The 6296-nt window shown below is 41.0% G+C and overlaps 1 pseudogene; it reads left to right on the top strand.

The window, feature by feature from the left end:
- The first annotated feature begins 647 nt into the window (after positions 1–647).
- On the top strand, positions 648–2226 carry LOC104846023 (protein dispatched homolog 1-like; annotated as a pseudogene).
- The last annotated feature ends 4070 nt before the right edge of the window (positions 2227–6296 follow it).

Below are 6296 nucleotides of genomic sequence, written 5' to 3'. Positions count from 1 at the left end.
TGGACTTCTTCCTTCAGCACCATTGGTTCCTGATCATATGCTACCTCATGAAATGTTTTAACACCCACCAGTTCTTTTTAGTATAATGACAGTGTGTATTCCTTTCATATGCTTTTGATGCTTCCTGTGTCATTTAATATTTTCCCTGTAGAATCCTTCAATAGTGCTTCTCAAGGCTTAAATTTTTTCTTCAGTTCTTTCAACTTGAGAAATGCCAAGATTATTCTTCCTTTTTGGTTTTCTATCTCCAAGTCTGTATGTTGAGCAAATAATCCAAGAACCTGGACTATGTGAAGAAGAACTCGGCATCATGATAGGAGGAAAACTCATGAACAACCTGCAATATGCAGATGACACAGCCTTGTTTGCCAAAAGTGGAGAAGACTTGAAGACTTACTAATTAAGATCAAAGACTACACCCTTCAGTATGGATTACACCTTAACATAAAGAAAACAGAAATCCTCACACTGGTCCAATAAGCAACATCATGAAAAATGGAGAAAAGCTCTTTGATATATTTTTTCCAAAAAAAAAAAAGCTTCTACAATATCCTTTCCAATAACCCTTCTTTCCCTCTAATCTGAGACACCTATGCTGATGATGATGCTTTAAGATAACCTCTAAAATATCCAGCAACATGGTAGCCATGACGATGCCCTCCACAGTGCTGGCTTACACCCAGCTGGGCACCTTCATGACCATGTCCATCAGCTGGGCTTTTGCCACCTTCTTTTTCCAGTGTATATGCTGGTACCTTGGGCCACAAGGGACCTGTGGCCAGGTTCCATTACCTAAAAACTACAAGGCAGGGCCTTTGCCCATGCCTTGTCTGCAAGTCCTGGTGACAAGAGACAAAGCAAAACACATACCGTGAACGAGTGTCATTTAGATCCCAGAAGCCAAAAATCTGAAGTGGAACATGAGTCGTATGAATTAGAACCTCTGGCATCCCACAGCTGTAATGCTTCTGAGAAGACTGCTTACAAAGAAATCCACATCTATTCTGAATTCTTCAACAGCCAAGCAAAGAATTTAGCAAGGCCCATGCACGCAGCTAACAAAGGTGAGCTCAGCAAAAGCACCCAAAACGAAACAAGCTCTGCCTTGTTACAGCCCCCTCCTGAGCAGTGTAACATGTGTCAGTTCTTCTCTCTGAATCGAGGATGTAGTAGCCCCAGTACCTACAAACATTTGAACTGTAGTCTGCATTCCTGCCAGCAGCTGGGTGGCTACTTGTGCCACCAGTGTGCCCCTATTGATAGGAGCTTTGTCCAGATCCAGAAAGGCATAGCACCACTGAAGGCAGTGCACCAGACCCCCATGGCTTTGGGTACCCCATCCCGCACATCCACCACTGTCCCTGCCTGCAGGGAAGAGTGAAGCCACCTGGTGTGCAGAACTCCCCAGTGAGAGACTTTTTTCCTTCACCCAGTGCAGCAGATCCAGAAAATATTGGGAAGACCAATGTATACAGTCTTCAGAGCATAGAAGATTATCTTCCACAGATGGCAAAGCCACTGTCATTTGCTTGCAGAAGCACTGGATCTTTAATGAAAGTCTGTGGTGATGCTGAGACTAGCCAAAGGAGACTCTAAAAATAGAGACATTGGGAATACAGAGGGCAGCGGAAGGACAGAAAACAAGGATTCTAGTTTAGTGCATCAAATTGACGAAACAGAAAGGAAGGTTGGGTTGAGCTTGTCACAAAATGACGTCATTGTAAACTCAGAACACATAAATCAGAATGAACCAAAATTTACATTTAACAATTTCATGGGGGAGGCTGATTATGTTTCCTGCCCAAACAATCCACAAAGTTGTGGCAGAATTGTGAAAGTGAAGTGCAATTTTGTGGACTGTCAAATGCCAAACATTGATGCCAATGAGCCTGCTGTATTGACACACTTGGAACTTTCTGTGAAAGTTTATTAGTAAAAACACTTTAATAAATATAGCTTTAAACTCAGAAAGGAAAAAAAAGCATTTCATTTTACTTGGATTCACAATCAATGCCCACGGAAGAAGCAGTCAAGAAATCAAACAACACATTGCATTTGGCAAATCTGCAGCAAAAGACCTCTTTAAAGTGTTGAAAAGGAAAGATGTCACCTTGAAGACTAAGGTGCACCTGACCCAAGCCATGATATTTCAATCACTTCATATGCACATGAAAGCTGGACAATGAATAAAGAAGAACAAAGAAGAATTGATGCCTTTAAATTGCAGTGTTGGCAAGGAATATTGTATATACCATAAACTGCCAAAAGAACGAATAAATCTGTCTTGGAAGAAGTACAACCAGAATGCTCCTTAGAAGCAAGGATAGTGAGACTATGTCTTACATACTTTCAACATGTTGTCAGGAGAGATCAGTCCCTGAAGAAGGACATCACGCTTGGTAAGGTACAGAGGAGTCAACGAAAAAGAGGACTACCCTCAGTGAGACGGCTTGACAGTGGCTGCAACAATGGGCTCAAGCATAACAACCATTGTGGGCAAGGCGCAGGACCGGGCAGTGTTTCGTTCTGTTGTACATAGGGTCGCTGTGAGTCAGAACCGACTGGACGGCACCTAACAACAAGGCTATCAAGGAAATTTGAACAATGATTATGTATTGAATTATATTAAAGAGTTATTGTTGATTTTTAAAGGTAGAAATGTATCTTTTAAAATGTATTTTTATCTTTTCAAGATATATGATGAAATATTTACAGACGAAATGATGTGATGTCTGGAATATGCTCCAAAATAATCTGATAATAGGAAGAAAGAGAGGAAGGATTCGATGAAATGAGGTTGGTGATAATTGTTTAAAGAGACAAGTGTTTGAGGGTTAAGTATCCTCTTTCATCAACCTTTATTATTCATGGTTAAAATTCTCCTTAAAAAACAAAAATAATTCTAATTACAGTTTGATTCTAATTCGTGTTTGATTCTAATTCCTGATAAGTAGTCTTTATTTTCATTTCAGAATCTTATAACACTTTTCCTCTTCCTTGGCATTCCCAAATTTCACCACGATTAGCCTAGGGCAGGTAATTTTTTTGAAGAAGTCCCTTTTCATCAAAGATGGACATCTCTTTTAAGTACAGGAAGTTTTTCCTTTGTGATTCCCTTGCTCTGCTTCCCTATTCTCTCCTCTTGGATAGCTATCGGGTCTCTTGACTCTATCCCACACATTTCTTAACTTTAACCTTAAAAATTTATATCACTGTCCTTTTCCACCATTAAGCCCATCTATTGAATTCTTTTGCTCCTGTAAAGATTACAGCCTAGGAAATGAAACCCTGTGGGGCATTGCTACTCTGTCATATACAATCTTATGAGTCAGAATCTACTCAATGACACACAACAATATCAAGTCTTTTATCTCAGCAGTCACACTTTGAATTTCTAAAATCTACTTCAAATTCAGGTTCTGCTACTTACAACCTCTGTGACCTTGGGAAAGTTATTTAACCTCTCTGTGCCTTAGTTTCTTTATCTGTAAAGTGGGGCTAATGATGGTACTGATTCCAAAAAGTTGTTGGAGAATTAAATAACTTAATACATGGAATGAATAAAGAAGATCAAGGAAGAACTGAAGCCTTTGAATTGTGGTGTTGGTGAAGAATGTTGATTATACCAGGGGCTGCCTGAAGAACCAGAAGCTCAGCAGTTTCAATCTACCAGGCTTTCCTCGGAGACCCTATGGAGCAGTTCCACTCTGTCCTCCAGAATCCCTGTAAGTCAGAATCAACTCAACAGCAATGGGTGTGGTTTTGATTTCCCAGAAGAACAAACAAGTCTGTCTTGGAGAAGCACAGCCAGAGCTCTCTTGAAAGTGAGTATGGCAAGACATTGTCTTACGTCCTTTGGATATGTTATGAGGAAGGTCCAGTCCCTGGAAAAGGACATCATGCTTGGCAAGATAGAGGGTAGCAAAAAAGAGAAAGACCCTTGATAAGGTGGAACGACACAGGGGCTGCCATGATGGGCTCAAACATAGCAATGACTATGAGGATGGCACAGGACTGCGTAGTGTTTCATTCTGTTGTATGTAGCGTAGTGTTGCTATGAATCAGAACCAACTCAACAGCATCTAATAACAAAAATTATACTTGGGAAAGTACATGGAATATGCATTGCCATTGAGTCGATTCTGACTCATAGTGACCATGTAGGACAGAGTAGAACTGCCCCACAGGGTTTCCAAGGCTGTAATCCTTGCAGAAACAGATAGCCAGGTTTTTTCTCCCTCGGAGTGGCTGGTGGTTTTGAAATGCCCACGTTTTGTTTAGCAGCTGAGTACTTAACCACTGCACCACCAGGGCTCCTTAGTACATGGAAAGGGATTAAAATGTAAATGCCCCATAATTACAGCTTTCAGAGAATCCTCTTTTTATTTTTTTATATGTGAAATGCTCTCAAACCTTTTTGAAAATACTAATTAGAATTTTCAAAATCTTATATTCTTTTCCTTCATTAAATGTTTCCTGGGAATTTTTTCCTTTATATTTTTTATATTGATTTGTTTTTTATGTTATTTGTTTTCATCAAATATTTGATGATTCTTGGCTGCCTGCTTATACTTAGAAAGAGGATCTACAATGATTAATATAGGAGTGGACATGGCAACATCATGACTTGTGGGCCCCTTCCCTTATGAAAATATTAATAATAACATGACTGCCATGGCATAAAGATGTATTTACTTTTTTTTTTAATTCTGAATTTGAAAGGAAATTGGAATATTTTCCTGGATTCCTAAAGTATCTTGGGCCCTAGTTTAATGGAAAATGCATGGTTGGTGCAAACATTAACATGCTTAACTGCTAATTGAAAGGTTGGAGGTTTGAGTCCACCAAGAGGCACCTCAGAAAAAAGGCTTGGGTATCTATTTCTGAAAAGCCAACCATTAAAACCCTGTGGAGCACAGTTGTACTACTCTGACACACATGGGGTCACCGTGAGTCAGAGTCAACTCAACAGTGACCTGTTCGGTTTTAGGCCTAATGGAGAAGTTAGCCCTGGTAGTTGTTGTTGCTGTTAGGCGCCATCAAGTCGGTTCTGACTCACAGTGACCCTGTGCACAACAGAGTAAAACACTGCCCGGTCCTACGTCACCCTCCTGATTGTTGTTATGCTTGAGCCCATTGTTGCAGTCACTGTGTCAATCCATTTTGTTGACAGTCTTTCTCTCTTTTTTTTGTTTGTTTGGTAGTAGGAGGAGATTTTATCCAATACACATGATCGTGCATTTTTCTGTATAATTACAGGAGCCCAGGCAGAGTGAGCAACTTGGGTCTCCTTTCAGGGCTTGCAAGGGCTTTACCTTTGGGGTGCAGAGCTCTGGCTACTTGCCAGCAGCCTGACCTTACCTGAATCATGATCCTGCACCTCTCTCCAACCCTAAGACCCAAGTCAAGAGAACTCTGAGGCAGATCAACCCTTTAACAGAAGTGCGTTCTCCTGGATTTTTGGTGAGAGGAAATTCTAGAGCTAACCACTCTGATCATCCCAGGCAGGATCAGCAATTGGACAACCTTTTAATTAATAACCGCCCCTGGTTTCCCAGGGCCTCTTCCCATTTTCCAACCATTGCCAGATAGTGTGGGTTTTCCTGGGTTATTTTTGGGAAATTTTACTTTTTCAGAAGTTTCTTTTTTAACCTGTATTTTGTTATGGATTCCCCCACAACTTCTTCATCATAGATTTGATCCCATTTTCTGTATGTTCTTGTTTTTTGGTGCAGTCAAGTTGATTTTCACTCATAGGGGCCCCACGTGACAGAGTAGAACTGCCCCATAGGGCTTTCTTGGCTGCAGTTTTTACAGAAGCAGATCACCAGGTCTTCTGTCCACAGAGCTGCTGTGTGGTTTTAAACTGCCAACCTTTTGATTAGCAGTTGTCATGGATTGATTTGTGTCTCCTCAGAAATATGTGTCAACTTGGTTAGGCCATGATTGCCAGTAACGTGTGGTTGTTCTCCATTTTGTGATTTTCCTATCTGTTATAAATCATAATCTCTGCCTGTGGTTAAAGAGGATTAGGGGGGATGTAACACCCTTGCTCAGGCCACATCCCTGATCCAATGTAAAGGGAGTTTCCCTGGGGTGTGACCTGTACCACCTTTTATCTTACAAGAGATAAAAGGAAAGGAAAGGAAAGCAAGGAGAGAGTGTGGACTTCATACCACTGAGAAAGCAACACTGGGAGCAGAGCACGTCCTTTGGACTGAGGTTCCTGTGCAGAGAATCTCCTCAACCAGGGGAAGATTGATGACAAGGATCTCCCTCCAGAGCCGACAGAGAAA

Source organism: Loxodonta africana, chromosome 5, assembly GCF_030014295.1.
Source record: "Loxodonta africana isolate mLoxAfr1 chromosome 5, mLoxAfr1.hap2, whole genome shotgun sequence".
Classification (NCBI taxonomy): domain Eukaryota; kingdom Metazoa; phylum Chordata; class Mammalia; order Proboscidea; family Elephantidae; genus Loxodonta; species Loxodonta africana.
This window is presented reverse-complemented; position numbering and strand designations above follow the sequence as displayed.